This window comes from Meriones unguiculatus, chromosome 19 (genome assembly GCF_030254825.1).
Source record: "Meriones unguiculatus strain TT.TT164.6M chromosome 19, Bangor_MerUng_6.1, whole genome shotgun sequence".
Classification (NCBI taxonomy): Eukaryota; Metazoa; Chordata; class Mammalia; order Rodentia; family Muridae; genus Meriones; species Meriones unguiculatus.
In genome coordinates this window covers 21400106-21419588 of record NC_083366.1, presented here as the reverse complement: position 1 = coordinate 21419588, position 19483 = coordinate 21400106, and the positions used below count along the sequence as shown (strand labels likewise).

Here is a 19483-nt window from a genome sequence, read left to right as displayed (position 1 = left end):
TCCAGTCTACTGCTCTTTCAGGAAACCAAGGTTCAATTCCAAGCACTTACATGGGGGACTGTAGCTCCATCTCTAGGATCTAATGCTCTTTTTGGGTTTCCCTTGGAATATACACAGCTGTGGCATTCACTCATACAATCTCTCTCTCTCACATACACACCAACACACACAGGCAGGAACAGAAATAAATCCTAGGACTGGGGAGGATGAGGCAGGAGGATTTCAAGTTTGAAATCTGTTTCAAAGATAATAATAACAACAACAAATCCTGGCACTTCCAAAAAAAAAAAAGAAAGGATGGAGCTGGATGTTAAATAAACTAGGCTAGAGAGACAAGCATTGCATATTTTCTCTCAATATTTTTTCTCTAGTATAAACTTACAGGGGGAAAGAAAAAGGCAGAAGCAAAAGGGAAAACTATTTGTGGAAAACAAAGGATCATTGAGGGGGAGGGGGAGAGGGAATAGATGAAATGTTCATGTATGATGTTACAATGGAATCAGTATTCTGTATAACTAGCATGTACCACTCATAATTGCAAGAACAAAAAGCATAGATTGCAACACCAAGCCACCAGGGTACAAATTGCAGCCCGAGACTTTGAGCAAGCTAGGAGCAGGGACACTTGAACCTCAGTTTCCCTCTCTGTAAACTCGGGATAACAACAGGACCAACCTCAAAAGTAGTTCTAAGGGCTAGATGGGTCAATAACTATGAACAGATAACAAGACCCGGCGGACAGGAAAAGCCAGTTGCCTGTGAGTTAGACCAGTGTGGATTTAGAGTCAAATGGGAAACCATACAGTTTCGCAGGATTTAGCAGAAGCTTTTTCCTTGTGTCAATTAGGTTGCTTTCTGCCTCGTCTGTCTCTCCTGTCCCCCACACAAGGCTACAAGTTCTTCCCAGTCAGCTCTCTCTTGGTTAGCTCTCCACTGGCACATCACCTCTCCTCAGTTCCCCAGTAGGACAACATCCCTGTACCTTGTCAACTAGAATGTAGGATGAGCATCTGTATCCATGGGCATGCAAGCACACACAGTTGGCTTTAAAACTCCCCTGTCAGGTTGGCACAGTGGTCAAGCGGAATAGGTTGGCAGCTTGGGCTTTGGAGGGTTTTACCTTTTGATTCTAGGTTAGGGTGCCCCCTGGCAGCTTCTTCCTTCATTCCCACGGATGCTCACAATCACTTGTGACGTTCAGCTAACTCCGTCTTTTCATTGCTTCTTTCTTAATCTTTACCACAATTGGAACGCCCCCTCCCCCCGCCATTGAGTCACATGTTCTGTTTTGCTTTCTGTCCTTACTCTGTGTCCTTGGTTTTTGTGGAGCATTCTCTTCATGTTTCTGGCCACTTCGGTCCCAGCTTTGGTTCTGTCTTACTTCTGCTTGCCCTCCACGGCCATGACTCTCTTTATCACACATAGTTTCTTCCTGTCGAAGGTATTTCTGGTCTCTCCAGGAGTCACTCTGCTGCTCAGTCATATACCTTCACTAAACAGACACTTAGCGCAGACTGTCTGACCTCTTGTTGTGACTCCTTGTTAAAGGTAGTCTAGATTGGAGATAGATAGAGATCCTGCTCTCCTGCACATTGCAGACAGAGCTAAGGACTGCTGTGTCTGTTCAGACACCTACCTATGTGTCCAAGAGGCCATGGCACACAGAGAAGAAACATGGCCTATGGGAAGTGTCAAAGGTGGTAAAAAAAATCTCAAGGTTTATCAAGTGGCCTAGTGGGAGAAGGTAAATTCTAGGTTTAAAATTTATTATGGAGCTGCATCAATGCAGGGAGCATAACGGGAATAAAAAAAATTGTGGAATATGCACATGTCTGGCCGAGGAAAGGCCTTGCTTCACCATACCCAGCTTTTTACATGGGTTCTGGGAAACAAACTCAGGTTCTTGTACTTGTACAGCAAGTACTTTATTGACTGAGCTGTCTTCCCCAGCTCCTTGAGCACAGTTTTGTTTTAGAAGAATCCTGTTGTCAGTCATGTGGTGAAAAAAACAAAAGATTTAATCTCAGAAAATATGAGCAGTTCTCTTTATGAGATGGTATAGTAACAGCCTAAATGTTTGTGCTATATAGTGCTACAAAAATGGCCGCCATCTTGGAGCTCATCTGTGAAGTCACTCCATACTTCCCATCCCCAGATCCTGCCTGGTCTGTCCAAAATAGACCTCTGCAGAACTGATGCTGTGTAACTTCCTATCTCGGACCTTAAAAACTTGAGCCTTCGGTTTTGAGTATTCACAGCCTTTACTTTTCATATCGAATGCTATGGAAAGAAGCCCAGGGGAGGCAGTTGTCAAGAAAGAAGACAAGGAATTGTGTGGTCTCAGCCTTGTAGCTATATCCAGTCTGGAAACACATGACTGACCCATACGATCATATCTGGCTATTCCCAGGAATATGACAACTTCTAAAGTCACCATGCCAGAGCCACCCCAGATTCCTGATATGTAAAACCACAAACAAGTGAAATAGAGGTGCATTTAGTCACGAAGGTTGAACAATTTGTTCCAGAGATTGGAAACCAAAGCAATACTACTCAAGGTCAAATAAATATTTGTCAGAGAAAGACTGAACTGCATCCTGGACAATTTTAGAGCAATAACAAGAGCCTATCATTAATTTGCATCACACTGAACTTCATTCTTAATTACGTGACACCAAATTCCATTTCAAGCCTGTGTCACACTTAACTGATTAGGGCTAAAGCTCTTTAGAAAAGACTTCTTAGAAAATGCAATCCTTTGAGTCTGTCTTACCAAAGGCTAAGAAAATGTGCAGGGCACATGGATTAAAATTCCCTGGAATTCGGATTGAATTTTCCTTCTAGATGTTTTAAGACAAATGTCCAAACTAATATGTGTGTTACTTTTTGAACTCACAGAAAGCTTGGTAATTCTTTGCATTTTCCCTTCTCAGTTTGTGATTAAAGGTGTTGAAATAGACAAACACTTGAATCAAGTGTGTAGCTCTCTGTTGATCTTACATAGGGTGTCCAAATTATTTTTCCACATGAAGATATCCACACCACTTTTTCCTGAAGAAACTTAGTTATATACTGGCATGGACAGGCATTCTTTTTGTTTGAAAGTCTTCAGCTTTTTCTCTCAGAGGAGAAGGGCTTTGCTCTTTGCCTTTCATTCCTATTGAAATAATGAAGTAAAAAATAAGGGACCATGCTGACAGTTCTCTCTGGCAGCTCCGACTATGAGGAATTGTTAGTGCACGTGTCTTACTCCCTTAATTTCTAAAAGAACATGCTATGTTTTGCTTAACCATATCAGCCTAAACAAGTTGCATTTATTTTAACAAGTAAATAAATAAATAAATAAATAAATAAATAAATATGTCTTTTTTTTTTTTTTTCTTCTTCAGATGGCTTACACTCTTGGAGTGCTTCTAGTCACAGACCTCAGATGCACTACAAATATTAACGAATCCAGGAGCCCAGGAGCTAGGAGGGAGTCTCCAAGCTGCAAACCTCACTCTTACTGGAACTGGCTGAGGAAGGTTAGAGGACTGTGGACTGTGCCTTTGGCAAATACTTCAGCTGTCCCTGCTTAAGAACTTGGAACTCTGTGAGTTAGTTCTCACTGACTTATTTTTGTCAACATTAAAATTGTCTAAAAGTAGGTGGTTCTATTTAAAGGGAAGAGTCATTCAGGTTCTTTCTAAAAAGTTTATTATTTATTTATTTTGGTTTTTCAAGATAGGGTTTCTCTGTGCCCTGGCTGCCCTGGAACTTACTCTGCAGGCCAGGATGCCCTCGAACTCACAGAGATCTACCTGCTGAAACTAAAGGTGTATGCCACCACTGCCTGGCTTATGAAGGAGTTTATTAATGGCTGTTCTGATAATTAAGTAAGGAGTGAGTAAGACCTGAGTGAAAGGCATACTGTTTTCCTTTTTTAAGTCTGGAGTGTAGAAATAAAGAATTAATTAGGCAATACTAAAATTCTACCTCTGTGTTCATCATAATCATTTCTTCTAGAAACAAACTCACTGAGAAAATCAATTTGTCTTTTTTTTTTAAAAATTTAGTTATCATAACATCCCTTGTATAGCCATCACTAACAACACAATAGAAGGCACTTCTGATCACAGTATTAAGCCATTAATTTTGTGTTTATGCGTGTGTTGTGTGTATGTATGTATGTGTGTGTATATATGTGTGTTTATGTATGTGTTAAATATATTATCATCCAGAGAAATTTCAAAGACCTGCTGTGATGATTCACATTCCCGGCCAAGGTGAGTGGATTTGGAAACACTTTGGGTGTGTCGATGACAGAGTTTCCAGGGTTAGCGAAGGAGGGAAGACTCACTCTGAATGTGGCTGCATGGTCCCTTCGCCTCGGGTCCCAGACCACATAAATGGCAGAAACTGAGCCACCCACCCAGCACTTGCCCCCCCTGCTGCCTGAGTATACATTCAGTGTAACCAGCTGCTTCACTGCTCCTCCTGCCGAGCCTTTAGCTCCATGATGGACCGCGCCCTCAAACTGGAAGGTCTGAGAAACCATCCTTTCTTCGGTTGTTTTTGTCAAGTGTTTTGTCACAGCAATGAGAAAAGTAACTGACGCACCACCTGACCTGGCTCATTAATATTATTATCAGTGCATCATCACGGCTGCGCAGGATCAAGGCAAAGGAATGACACAGCAAGACATAGTAGCCTCCCTTCAGGCTCTTCCAAAAGGGATGATCTAACTTTGGGTGACAGTTATCTACTGTCTCCAGTTACTGGGAGGAAACAAAACAGCAGTGAGGTGGAGAGAGCTTGGGAGAGGAGCAGCACATTTGCCAACACACAGGGAGCAATCAGAAGCCAATGCACCAAAGGTTTCCAATGAACTTGGCCCCCAAAACCATTTCCAGGCATGGTCCTTAAAACTTAGCTTGAAAATACAGACAACATTTGGAGTGCTTAAAGGTCTTGATACTGGTAATGAAAATATGATTTGTATGATCAGACGCCTTCATGTTTGTGACTGGAGAAAAATACACCTTAGTTTCAGAGGCTTCACTTTCTTGAGGATACAGTCCCTCATGCTGGGATAGGGGGAAAGAAAAGGTAGCAGAAGCTTGAGGTAGGTGGTCACACATATCCACGGTCCGGTGGTAGAGAGCAAAGAGTTAGTGTTGAGCAACCTTTCTATGAGACCCAGGCCCCAACGCACGGAATGGTGCGGTGAATGTGTAGGCTGGCTCCTGACCTCGTATAACCTAATCTAGAAAAACCCCTTACATACATTTTCAGCCATCTGTCTCCCAGGTGACTCTAGCTGACAACCAGTATTAAACATCAAAGCTCCCTCCACCGAAATCACAGTCTCAGCTCAAAAAGCCAAGAGGTAAAGAGAGAGGGAAACAGGAGACTCGAATGCGCCCCAGAGGCGGCTTATGTAGGAACCAGTAACTGAGATAAAACATCATTCTGGAACTCTACCAGTGAGCTGGGGGGAAGCTGTCAAGTCCCCAGCGATGCGGAGCAGAAGAGGGAGTAAGAATATATTGTAGAATACTCATGAAAGGTAACACACAAGGAGACTTAAGGTTTTTAATGAAGTGGGAGAAAGCCACCTTCTGTTTGGGAAAGGATGGACTTCGTGAATAAAGTGGGGGTGCGGTTATCATTTAAGAGGCTGCCATACCTTCCTAGTTCCCAGAAGAAGACCTTTAGACTGAGATGGTCACAATGAAAGAGAACGCTGTGCCTTACACAGGCCAGTAGGACGGAGCCCTTTGGCTTGCCTTGAGGTGACCTTGTGCAGACACTTCTCTGGAGGAACTGTCACGTGGGTACAATGCTTTTCCCCCTTGAAAACATCACCTCTGTGTATTTCCATGACCTGGCAGTTCATGCCCTAACTGTACACTGGCCCTGACATTGTTCCAGTTCTGCTTTCCAGTTATTGGAAATCTGGAATAGTGTCTTCTTCCCCTAATCCTCCCTCCTCCCCACTCCCCTTCTCTCCTCTCCCTCCTCCCCTCTCTCATTATTGCTAGAATTTCTTTGTAATCTTCTTGAAATCCCTTTTCCCTTTTCTCCTTTTCATCTCATGTTTTTGATTAGTTTACCTTTGAGTCATCTAAATAGGCTTTTTTTAAAAATTGCAGGATCTGGAGAGATGGCTCAGTGTTTAAGAGGAGCTGTGTTCAATTCCCAGCACACACATGACAGCTCACAACTGCCTTTGACTGAAGCTCCAGGGTATTTAATACATTCACACAGACACACATGGAGGCAAACACCAACGCCCAACAATTAAAAGTAAACAATTCATTTTAAAAAAGTGCCTGTGCATGTATGTGTGGGGTGTGCTTTGCATGCCTCAGAATCTGTATGTGGAGGTCAGGGGGATTCTGGGAGTCAGTTCTTGCCTCTACCATGTTTTGAAACAGGGTCCTGCTTCTGCTGCTACTTCACTTACTTCAGACTAGCTGGATTGGGGGGGGTTCATTTAATTTTTCTTTGGTGTGTATCTATCACCCACATTCTTGAATTTATTTTTTTACTTCTCCCTTTCTTATTCTGAACCCCCTTAACAAGTCGTAATGCAGTCCTAACTTCACGGGAGACTCCTTAAGATCTTTTAAACATTAGTTAATCCTTTTAAAAAATTAAAAATAGCTTCTGGCTGTCAGTACTCTGTAGCTTATGTCTTTCTTATTTCTTTGGCCTTTGCTTGTAGTGATTTGCACATTTTAATGTTCTTTCTCTTTCTCTACCCTACCTACTGTCTTTTCATTTCATTTCTTTCTTTTTTCCAAGTCTCATGGATGAACCCTTGCCTAGATAAGTGCTCTGCCACGACCCATGCCTCTAGCTCCCTGTTTTTGAAACAGGCTTTATCTACATAGCCCAAGGCTGGCCTCAAATTTAAACTCATCCTGTCCCCATCCTCCTTCCCAAGGCTAGGATTTCAGGCATGCACCCTAGGCTCAACTAGGACCTTTAATTTCTTGATCATCTTAAGTTAGTATTTTCTGTTTTCCTAATGGCATTTTAATTGTCATCAGAGTGAGCTGTCAGAAGGTGACAGAGGAAGAGGATACAACACATACAAGAGGAGACAAATCTTTTTCTTGTTGCTGGTCACTCCTGGAATTTTTAGGGTAAACAGAGCTATAAAGGGTTTCACATAGTAATTGCTTTCTATTACCTGGAGCTAGGATTTCCAGTAGAACTTGTCCAGAGAATTCAAAAAGTTAGCAGGGAAAAGTTTCCGGAAAACCGTGATTCTGTTTGTGCAGATATTGAAATCACATTTGACTCATTTCTTCTAACACAGTAGATATTCCCCACGACACTTCATATTGTAAACTTCATGGCCACTTATTTATCTCGTAGTATTTCTTGATACTCTGGAGTTATCATATGCTTTGATATGTATTAGAGATGCAGCAAGCGATAAGAGAAGATGCAGACCGAGTGTTCATGCAGAATTTAATGTCAGGGCGTCTACAGGCCAGCAACGGCAAGGGATCTATTTCCAGTGCTGTGCAGCCAATGGTCTGGTTGCTGCAGGCTATCTTCTCTCTAAGTACCTTAAAGAGATTATCTGACAGGTGCTTTTGAGGAGGCTGGGTTTTACCCCCAAGAGCACTGGGGAGCTATGGTAGAACTTAAAACAGGGGAATGAGATTCCCAGATCAGCGTTTTTGTAAGGCAGCTTCCTGCTGCAGCACGGAGAATCACTGAGAGTAATGAAGACCAGTGAGGTGGTTCAGAGCTAAAGTAGCAGAGCTAAGAATGGAGTAAAGAAGCAGATGTCCAAGTGCGTGAACTAACAAAACCTGTTTCTAGCTGAGCTCTGCACACGGAGGAAGAAATAAGAGATGAACACCCAGATTCCAGGACCGCAACAGGCATGCCAACTACCAAAGCCATGCCTGGCTTCATTAATTCACTGCATGCTCTCCATGATCAGCCTGAAAGGCAGGCATGGCTTCCAATTCTGGAGGACATAGATGGCACTCTGAGCCCATGTTCCAACCACCACAGAGCTGAAATTTGACCCTTACACTCAGACGTCAAGTCTTCGAATGAAAAATGGTGAAAATGGCCCAAGACCCAGTTCCCTTTAAACCAGACCTCATGAGCATAAGAGGGAAGCTTCCTTGTTACGTGGCCAGGCATTTCAGATGGCTCAGCTTACATGCCAGTGCAGGTTGGCCTCATAATAGCTCCCGTGGCTTCTGTTTTCCTCAGTCTAAAGCAGTGGTTCTCATCCTTCCTGATGCTGTGACCCTTTAATACAGTTCCTCATGCTGTGGTGACCCCCAACCACAAAATTATTTTGTTGCTACTTCATAACTGTAATTCTGCTACTGCTAGGAATCATAATGTAAATATCTAATATGCCAGAAATTGATATGCAACCCCTGTGAGAAGGTTCTTTTTTCTTTTCTTTTCTTTTTTTTTTTTGATCCTCTTAAGGGTGGGGCCCCACAGGTTGAGAACTTCTCGTCTAAAGCAAGGTCCTTAATGTGGTGCTAATATACCTTGGTGACATGAAGAATCATAGTTGGTGGAAAAGAGATAACAGATGCACACCATGCATTAAACAATGTTACATTCATGAACATTTTAGGTTTCCCAAGCCGAGATTTTTCTGGGTTCTGCTTTCTAAGGACTGCTAAAGAGATGGCACCTCCTTAAAACGCATCTGCCCTGCAAGCATGAGGATCTGAGTCTGGCTCCTTAAAATCCACGCAAGAAAGCTGGGTGTTGGCAGCATGTGTCTGTAATACGGTGCTGAAGAGGGGGGACAGGAGGAGCTTGCTGGCTAGCCTGGCTAATGGACTCAGTGAGATTTCAGTGAGACACCGTGTCCTAATACACCAGGTAGAGAGAGACTGGGGAAGACATCCAGTGTTGATTTCTGGCTTCCAGAAACACACATGTGCACATACACCTATATGCACACATGTGTACAAGCAATGCACACACACACACACACACATACTCCATATATAAACACATCCATGTGCCACATACTCACACATGAACATGTTCACATGTGCATACACAATCACGCACTAGTCCCTCCCCCAAAGTAAGATAACTCTACTGCTCAGTGCTGTAAGGAAAGCTTGGTTTATAGCTGTTGTACTAGTTTAGTTATTAACAACGTCCCCTTGCATTCTCAAAAGTGTCCCAGTCTGGACACTTATCAGAGTTAACCCTTTCCAGCTTTACCCATGAATGAGAGCACTCAACTGACCTGTAACCTAGCAGTTTTTACAATGTCGCCGCCACTGGCTTATTTCACAAGTAGGAAGAACGAGACTTCTACAAGTTAATCGATTAAGGCTATGTGACGAATTGGTCAGGAAAGCAGGTTCTTCTGGCTCACACCTCCTCACATGTTAGGATGCCCGTGAGCTGCAGGGTCACTCAATAAATGCTGTTCCCATCTTCTGCAATGCAACTCGCCTGGCTCAGGGGCACAGACCCTTCAGGTGTCAGCTGAGCCAACACTGACAGCTCTGGGATACTATATCAGACACCCCAGGTATTGGTGCCCCTAAAGGACCGCCTTCTGTATAATGTGTGCTATCATTCTATGCATATCTATGAGGAACCTGGCATATGTGCCAGCCTGCTGTAGTGGCTGGGACAAAACTCTAGCCTTTGTAGAGAGGTCAGGAAGGAAAGAGGTGGATAAGTAATAAGGTTTCATCCTCACCTACAAAGATGCACTACACTTTCCGAGTTCCTGAGAGCTGATAGCACACAGCTTCATTCTTCACGGCATTCTTTTCTGCATCAGGAGGTCCTGCATAAAGACTGGGGCAACTTCACATATAGAGCTTACCTTTTAGGGGGGCCCTCCTACCATGATTTCCAGGTCCGTCAGGGCTCCATAAATGGTAGACCTTCCAGTGAATTTGAGCTAGCACAAGGCATGTTATCACAAGATGAGACAGGAGGGAGTGATGGAGTGAGTGGTAGCCCTGCCTCAGAGATCCCTGGAACCAGCTAATGATGCAATGTAAAGTTAATTGGCTAGCAACCAGTCCTGCTGAGGATGGCTACAATTGAAAGCAGAAAATAGCAATAGTTGGCTAGGATGAAGAATGATTAGGAAATTGTGGCATTATTGGTGGAGAAGTAAAGTGATCTAACAACTTTGGAAAACAATGCAATGATTTCCTTATTATTTTTAAATATGTGCAGGATTTATTGGAAGAGTCAGAAATTCCACAAAGGAAGTCACAGCACAGCAGCCTCTCAAGCAGATGTTTGCACAGCTGCTCTGACGGTCACTCTTGACTGTCAACTCGCTGGGATTTAGAATCACCTAAGCAGCAAGCCTCTGGTGTTTTCCAGAGATGTTGAACTGAAGGGGGAAGACTCACTCTGAACGTGTGCAGAGCCAGCCTGTGGGCTGGGGTCTCAGAATGAATAAAAACGTGAATGAGCATGGAGCAGCCCTCACCCTGCTTCCTGGCTGTGGCTGCAACATGACCAGCCACCTCACACTGCCATCTCATTCCTGACATGATGAACTAACTATACCTTCCAGCCTTGAGCCAAAATAAACCCTTCCTTCTTTAAATTGCTTTTGACAGGTACTTTGCCATAGCAGTGAGACAGGGTTAATACACCTGTCTTTTTTGTGGCACTACCCGCAGCAATCAAAGGTGAAAGTGAATGATCCAACCTCAACCTATGAATAGTTAAGCAAATGTGGCGTAGACACCTAACTGAAACATTTCAGTGTTTACAATCAGGAGATGTTTAACATTTGCTGTAACACAGACAGAGAACACAGAGTGAAAACAGCCAGTCGATAAAAGACACATCCTTTTATAAACACATTTCCACAAAGTACCTAGACAAAGATAGCAAATGGGAGCTCCCGGGAAGGGGGTACTGAATAAAGTGGAGAATGAGAATGAGGAGTTAAGGGTTTTGTGTATAGTTTTGTAAGATGGTAAGAGCTCCAAGGGACTAGTTTAGAGACATAGTTCAGTGGGTAAGAAGCTTCCTCTGCAAGCTTGAGGACCTGAGTTCCTACCCCCAGGACCCACATTAAAAAGCCAAGAACATCTGCATGTTCCTATAACCCCAGCACTAGAGGCAGAGGGTAGAGACAGAGCTCACAACGCCAGCCAGCCTAGTCCAAAGAGTGAGCTTTTTGTTCAGTGAAAGACCTCAAGGCGGTAATGAAAAATGATTGAAATTGCACCCCTTGCCTCATTCTGGCTTCCACATCCGTGAGAAAGGGCACAGAGAGAGAGAGACACACGATCATGTGTATATCCTGCATGAAAGCACATCCCATATACACAAAAGAAAAGGGCTTAATGCACTGAAGTGATGGCCACACGGTGCCGTTGACCTTTTCATCTAAAAGTGGTTAAGATGGCTGGTGCAATGGCTCAGAGGTTAAGGGTGTTCACTGCTCTTTCAGAGGATGCTAGTTCAATCCCAGCACTCGCATGGCAGTTACTACCTGTAACTCCAGTCCCAGGTGATCTAAAACCCACTCTGGCCAGCATGTAGTGCACAAACATGCACACAGACAAAATACTCATAACCACAAAATAGAATTAAATAAATCCCTTTTAAGAAGTTAAGATGGTCAGTTTTATGTCCATGCTTTTAAGTGGTAGGTGGCCTGACATACAGTTGACAGCAGGGTTTAGCGGCCGGTCAAATCTGACTCCACCTCTTACAAGTTATAAAACCTGAGCAAGTGGCTTAGCTCTCCTGAGCATCACTTTCTTCTTCTGGAAAAACGAGAATGAGAATACCTAACTATAAGGACTTTCACGGAGATTAAATATGACAATAATTTATAATTGGTATATAAACCATCTTGTATCTCAGGATGGCCTTGACCCCACTATGAAGCCAAGGATGACTTTGAACTTTTGATCCTGTCTTCCAATACCCGAATGCTAGTAGTACACTCATGTAGTACCAAGACTGGCTTATGCTCAGGATGAACCCAGGGCTTCCTGCATGCTACACAGAAACTCTGCCACATCCCTAGCCCAAACTTTGTTGCTTTTGTTTGTTCCGGCTATGATTATCATCAGTACCATTAGCTTAATTCAAAAGCTTACACATTCTAGCAACCTGTAGAAGGACAGGTTGCCAATACTTGGACTTAAAATAAATGGCAATTTAATCCCAGAAGAGAAATCTATGATTTTGGACTCTGATGAGATAGTTTCAACTTCTGAGTCCTTGGACTTTCACCTATCTCCCCAAGAATACATTGAGATAACATAATAATCAGAATATGACTGTGTGCAAATATCTGGCAGGTTAAGATGAAAGATGTTGCTAGCCTTGACAAGAAACATCTTTTAATTCACTTTTCTGGCTCCACATTATGTGTTTCTGTAAATCTTGTAGCTTCTGTATTAACTCCTGGAACCTATCTGAACAGGCTAGATGGGCTGCAATGATGCTTATAAAGGAGATGCTAGAAGTCAATGTGTATACCCTGCATGAAAGCACATCCCATATACACATCCCATATCCCATATACATAGGTGCCACAGAGAACGAGCTTCAGCCACACGTGGGACATCTCCATCACACCACCTCCTCACCAAGGCTCTGGGGCCATGATGGAACAGGGGACAGAAGGACTGTAAGACCCACAGGATGTGACTACCAGAGCAAGGCTGTGTCTGCAGACGTAACAGGATTGCTCCTCTAAACAGTTGTCCTGGTTGCCAGGACAAGACCTGTACAAGGTCATGTCAGTCCAAGACTTTCCAACAAGCAAAGAAGAGAAGTTCACCAGGCCCTGCCCCATCTAAGAAGCTACTAGCAGTTAATGACTCATGGAGAATGAGGACCAATTTTCTTTAAAGGGGTGGCCCTTGGTAGGTTGACCATGGATCAGTGGATGGCTGAAAAATCTATGGTTATACAGAAAGCACTGATTAGATTCTGGCTTATTTTTTAAAAATAAGAATTAGCTCAATAGGTTATATATATGTTTATATATATTCATGAAATAACAATTAATGAAAAAAAACATGAATTTGAAGAAGAGTGAGGAGGGATATATAAGAGAATTTTGAGGGAGGAAAGGGAGAAATATTTTAATTTTATTATAATTTCAAAAATAAAATAAAATAAAACACATCAAGTTGAGGGGATTGGGGAATGAGTCTGGGAGTTGTCAGGGAAGAGCAAGGGAGAATACGATCAGAATACAGATGTACAGATGTACAGATGTGGAATTATCAAAGAAGCAATAAAATATTAAAATGAATATGTGTAATATACATATATGCATATATATACACATACATACATACATATGTATATATATATTTCACTGTACAATAAAATATCACTTAAGGCCAGGCATTGTGGTGTTCACCTGAAATCCCAACACTTTGAAGGTAGAGAAAGGAGGATCAGGTGTTCAAGGTTATTAAATAGTGAGATTGAGGCCAACCTGAGCTACAAGAAACTCTCAAAACAATGTGTCATATTTAAACTGATTTAGAGGCAATTATTTTTGAAAATTAAATATTTAGCACTATAAAAAAAAAATCACCCGACCGGGTGTAGTGGAGCTCTGTGAGTTTGAGGCCAGCCCGTTCTATAAAGTGAGTCTAGGATGGCCAGGGCTCTGTTACACAAAGAAACCCTGTCTCAAAAAACCAAAAACTAAAAGCAACCAACCAAACAAAAAGAAATCACCTGAAATCAAATATAAATTTATTAGGAAGAGGTCACATTTGCTTAATACCTGGGCAACATTTATGGGGTGAACAACATAATCAATAACTCTAAGCCATTAAAAACACTAAAATAGGGGTTTTAATTAATTCTGATTTTTTATTTCAAAGAAAGGCAAATACTCCATAATTAAATACTGCATTAGAAGGAGGTTTACTCAGACCAGAAGCCCACATTCCTGAAAGACAATCCTGGGTCATGACTCCAGGAACATCATTATACAGAACTTTTGGTCTTTTTCACAGATGAGAAAGGGGCCTATGTCATACTAGAATGTGGAATCCTTTTAGAAATGAGCAAAGGCCACCAGAGTTGTTTCAGAGCACTTCCAAGGCATGCTGTGAACAGGAGAAGTAGAGGAGTGTCGAGAAAGATCTTTGAGATCCTAGAAAAGGCAGGTTTGAATCAAGGAACAGCATCCTGCAAGCCTTTGAGTAAGGAAAGAACGGGCACGGAGGTTGCTCCGTGTGTCTATTCACACAGCCTAGACAGAGGCCCTGCTGTAGGAGGCGGTGCTGGTGGGGAAACAGGCGTTGGGGGCTTGCACAGAAGTCACTGCCATCCTGAGCCACCATAACGTGAGGCTGTGGAGAAATGAACCTGAGAAGACACGAGGGGACACGGATCATCCAGAGAAGTTTCCGTTTTAAAGTATAGATGACAGTCATGGGACTTGGAATTAAAAACTACTGATGCCAGAAAGGTTACCCTAGGGACAGGCAATGAGAGTTGCTAAGAAATAAGACAAAACAACAGTGATTAAAAAAAAAAAAGAAAGAAACTAAAACAAAACTCCTTCATTTAGATTGAATCGTTCAACTTGCAGGGAACTGTGCAGGTTTCAGACCCTCCTAGGCCTAATCGCCAAATACATGTACATTCAATCAGCAAAAGAAACAGCCTAATGAGGTCTTTCTGTGCTAGACACCTGCATCAAACAATGGCACTGATCTCTGAGGGATTTTAAACAGCTGTGCATAAACTTCAAAAGTAATTTGCAACCAAATTAGTAAATGTCACCCTTCTTCCCACAAGACACAGCTTTTTTTTTTTTTTAAGAGAGAAAGCATCCACAGTAAGCCTGCCATTTTACACAATATCAAAGATAAGTGTGTGTGTTGAGGGGGGGTGAAGATGATGATTTACAAGTGGGGTGAAGCACCCAAGATCCTAGGAGCAGGGTTTCAAGCAATCCACCCCTGGGAAGGAAGAAGCGTGGTGGGCATAATCTTTTCGGAGGAATAAAACAGAGCCAATAAAATTATGTGGAACCACTAAGTTCTGGCTTCCTTGACTCCTGAATCCTGGGACTTTGAAATTCTCTTTACTAACTGAAAGGGATGAGAATGAGCTTGAGATGAGAAGACAAAGGCAGACTCCCCAGGTCTTGCCTGAGATTCATTACACAATTCCCCAATCTAGGTCTGTGTTCTGGAAAGGCACCTGCAGCTTAAAGGACCCGGGCTTGGACACAAACGGTCCATTTTTCCCACTGACAGACAGAGGGCCCGTCTCCTTCTCTCCACCCTCCCATCTCCACACACACACAGCTGTGTCACCACTGAATCTGAATAATCTTTTATTAGCACCACGGCCAGCCCACATAGCAGGACAGCCCAGAGGACAGGGCAGCCCTGTGACGTTCCCCTTGCACAAAACACCAGAATCACCACGGTTCAGCCAGACATTGGCCCTCTCTCCACGCCCACAGGGAGTCATTAAAGTCACCCGTTGCACTGATAAGTCTGGCTCTTACAACTCCAGTGGAACAAAGAGGTGACATGTGTGTAACAATGTATATTTTGTTAACATGTGGCCCTCTTCCCCAAGGTCACAGGAATGGCTGTCCCGACTTTTAAAAACAAACAAAATAAACAAACAAACACCTTAAAGCCATCCCCGGCCCCTAAAAAACAAAAACCAAAAAAACTAATCCAGCGCTTCAACAAATTTCCAGAACACGAGGACAGGTCTCCTAAGAAAGAAAACACTTCTGACAAGAATATGGTTGGGCTTTTAGTTTGTTTGTTTCTGGTTTTGGGGTGTGAGTGTGTGTGTGTGTGTGTGTGTGTGTGTGTGTGTGTATGTGTGTGTGTGTGAAGCACATAAAGGTGCCACTATTTGCCTTTTCCTAGCCAGCCTTTCCTCGGGTGCTGAGGAAAAGCAGAAGGAAGAAGGAAGTGCGTCTCCATCCCTGACCCCAGCCTCCACCTGGTCAAGGTCGCCAGCACACAAGAAACCAAGGAGTGGGAACGTCAAAGTTTGCTTTCTTCTATTTCGTTCTCACCCCTGCTTACCCGACAGTCCTCCGGCCTTTCCTGGAACACTTGCAAGGGACACACGGGTGGCCCTTCGGGCCCGGGTCCTTTGCAGCTCCAGCCCGCTCTCTCCTGGGGTGACTTGGGGCCCCGGTCCTACCTGGTGTCGCGGCCAAGGTTCCAGCGCAGCGCCGCTGTGCTCCGATGGCGAGGGTTGGCGCGGGCCTGGCGACCCGATGGTTCTCTCGGCGGCGGCACCGGCCAGAGGGCGCTCGCCACGCCGGCTCAGGGACGCGCGCCTGGTTGCTTTCCGCGAGCGCTCCCGGCCTCCCTCCCGCTGGTCCTGTCCCCACCCTCCATCCTCACGCCTCACTGGCCACTTGTCGCTCGGCCGCGACTGGGACCCGGAGGCTGCGGGACGTCTGGATGCTACAGTCGCCCGCCGGGCGGGGAGCACCGCCGCAGGCAGCACGAAGCAGGACCGACGCCACAGCCTCCGCCGCCTGAGTGCCAGGAAGGGGGGCGCGAGAGCCGTCTCTCCTCACTGAGCTGAAAAACCCGTAAATGAGCCTCCAGTGGGACGGGCTAAGGTCACTGGGAGAAAGAAGTGTTTCATTTAATTCTTTTTTTGCATCACGAAGAACTTGCAAGCGTTGCTTTTGTTTTGGTTTGCTTTTTAATTACCCGTGGAGCCTGTTTGGGCGCAGCTCCGTCGCGTTAGAAGAGACTTCTTGGTTGAGTACTACCAACGATTTTAACGTTTTGGACTGCTGTAAACTTTATAGCTCTCCAGCAGCAACTCTGCTTCACCACAATGTACTTGTCGTTTTATTTTAGAATCTTTTTTTTTTTTTTGCCCTGTTGCTAATTCTCATGAAGATCATAAAAGAGTGTCGAAAACAAGAGGTGGTAGATTTTTCCCTTACTCAATAGAATTACACATTTTTATTGCTGTAGTAAAGGAAGACCAGATTAGAATGAGATATTAAATAATAATCTGTTTCTACTCCACCCTTCCCCGTGTTCTCCTCAGCAGGCTTCTGATTACTGACATACAAAACACCATCTTTAAAGACCCCAGTGTTCTGAGAGTTTCGACTTCTAATCTGCAAATGAAACACTGAGATCCAGAAGTGCTTGGTGACTTGATTAAGTGATACTCGAGGCTGTGGTAAAAAGCCACATATGGAGACTGTTTCCTCAAATGTATATGGACCCATCAAAGCTAAAGCACACATTTTTTAAAGGCTATAAAAAATATTTGGCCAAAATTAACCCACTTTGTCATCTGTTGATGCCTAAGCACAGACTTGGCCCACAAGTCAGGATCTAACAATAAAGAGGGTGGGCTTCACTGATGGCAGTCTCATCAGAACATCAAAGTCTGGCACATAGTAGGCCTTCATTATGTTTTGGCTGATACGTTCAGCAGAAAAGTGTGTAGTACCTAGGAACAAGCTCACGGTGGGCTGGAAAGATGGTCCTCACTTCAGCCTGTGTCTGTGACTGCTGAAGAGTCCCTTGTTCAAAGGCAGATTGCCAGCCTGCTCCCACCAGCCTTCAGTGGAGCCTGTTGGGGAGAAATGACTGAGCTGTGCCTACAAGTCAGGAAATATCTGATTCCTCATGACTGCGTTTCCCACTGAGTGTCTTAGGAAATCAAATACATGCAAGGGCTCAGGGAAGTTCATATGTCGTCTTATTAATTCTTTCAAACACATTGCCAAGGATTAGACTTAGACTCTTGTTGATGCCAGGCAAGAACTCTACGGCTGACCTACATCCGCAGTCTGGTTCTATTTATCAGTGTTCAGTTGCTTTTCAAAGGCTACAAATGACATGATGCTGGCAACATAGTAAATATTTTTATATAGTAGGTACTGTGGTGGGCAGATTTAGATACATTGTTCATTTTATCTTCGTAACCTAATGAAGTAGCTAACATCGTAATGACTATTATCATCTCTACTTAACACATCATAATATGATGTTTTGTAATAGTATGTAATATATTCAGGATTACACAATTTAGAAAGGATCAGAATCAGGAGCCAAGGCTTGAGCACTCTTAGCAAATCCCTCTAAAACACAGTTGAATACAACCTCCAGCCCCACAGCCTGATTTCAGTATTTGGCTTCCAAACCCCATCAGAACTCCTGGGTTTGGAAAGCCTGTGGTAGTCTAATATTCTATAGCCACAGAGCTCAACAGTTAGAAGTTGATTACCCTCCCTGAAAGCTGGATCTTCTGAAATAATAGTTTCTCATACATCTCAGGAAATCCTTTTTGTTTGGGCCATAAAAGTGTATTTAAACCAAAAGCATGTAACTGTGTTCTTGTTCTATGTCAAGCAGGGTAGGAATCTGTAGACTGTTTAGCCTCTATTTGCTACAGGACTAACCCTCTGCCCAGGCTGCAGAGGTTTTCTTTCTATCAGATTTTGTCTCCCTTGTTTCAGACACACAGCTGCTGCTCAGAATTCTCCACACCTTTGTTTCCTGGAAGAGGAAATGGCATTTCCGGGAGAGGATGGTGTGTGGGTGGCTAGATTCTACCCATTGTGTTAAAAACACCCCAACTTTCAGTTGTGTGTTTCTTTTCTCCTTCAGTGTCTGCCCTCAAGTTTCCCAGAATTGTACTGAGTACTGAGTGGGTCAGTTGCTTCGTTCCAACTGAGAAAGATGGGGTTCCGACTCTGGACACTGAGAGCTAAGGAACAAGGGATCCCAGAGTGACTTCTTCCTGGACCTGTTGCAACTTGGAATTTGGACAAGAACCCCCAGGCATCACTTGCTTTCCTCTTGGACTTAGTTGATGACTGTGGTTCCATCTCCTATGGAAACCACCATTTGCACCTTTCTGTGGGATTGCTTAGCCTTCCGTAAGAGATTCAGAATAGAGAGTACAAAGAACATTTCCTAGTTCGAGCCTCAACTATGGTATTTTGGAGAAATAGGACAATGTCATGAGACAAAGACATTTCTCTGCACAGAAAGCCACCACTTGGAGGACAACAATCCGGATGATTTTGCTAGGTCTTTGGCATCCAGACATCCTCTTTTCAAGGCCTGGCAGAGACTGTTTGCAAAGTGGCCTGCCTTAGCCCCCTGAAAGAATTAGAGGACAATGAAGTACTTTAACCAAAGACTCAAGTAACATGTGAAAGCTAGTGTAAATTTATTTGTAAACTGTGAAAGTTATGGAGAGGTAAAAGTGACAGAAGCACAAACCAAATCAGGCATTTTAAACTCACAACATGGGCAAGTATTTGCTGCTTTTCTTTTTAATCTTACTGTACAGTCTGCACTGAAATTTTATTTATTATTCATTAATTTTACCCAAAGAGATCTTTGAACCTGGAATCAAACATTGAATTTTGTTGGGAGTAACCAAACTCCAGTTGCTGGAGGTTTTTTATTTTTATTTTTATTTATTTATTTATTTATTTATTTATTTATTTATTTATTGCTTATTTTGTTTG

General features: G+C 43.4%; 1 protein-coding gene across 2 annotated transcripts in view; it reads right to left on the bottom strand.

The window, feature by feature from the left end:
- The window catches only part of Prkcq (protein kinase C theta), a 128926-nt gene extending 112402 nt beyond the window's left edge, over window positions 1-16524 (bottom strand). The window contains exon 1 of one of the 2 annotated variants that reach the window (XM_060372298.1): window positions 16162-16524. The gene's annotated coding sequence lies outside the window, so the exon portion shown is untranslated. Of the gene's footprint in view, window positions 1-16040; window positions 16137-16161 lie in introns of those variants that run through there. The other variant, XM_060372299.1, reaches the window with a different exon arrangement.
- Window positions 16525-19483: the final 2959 nt, after the last annotated feature.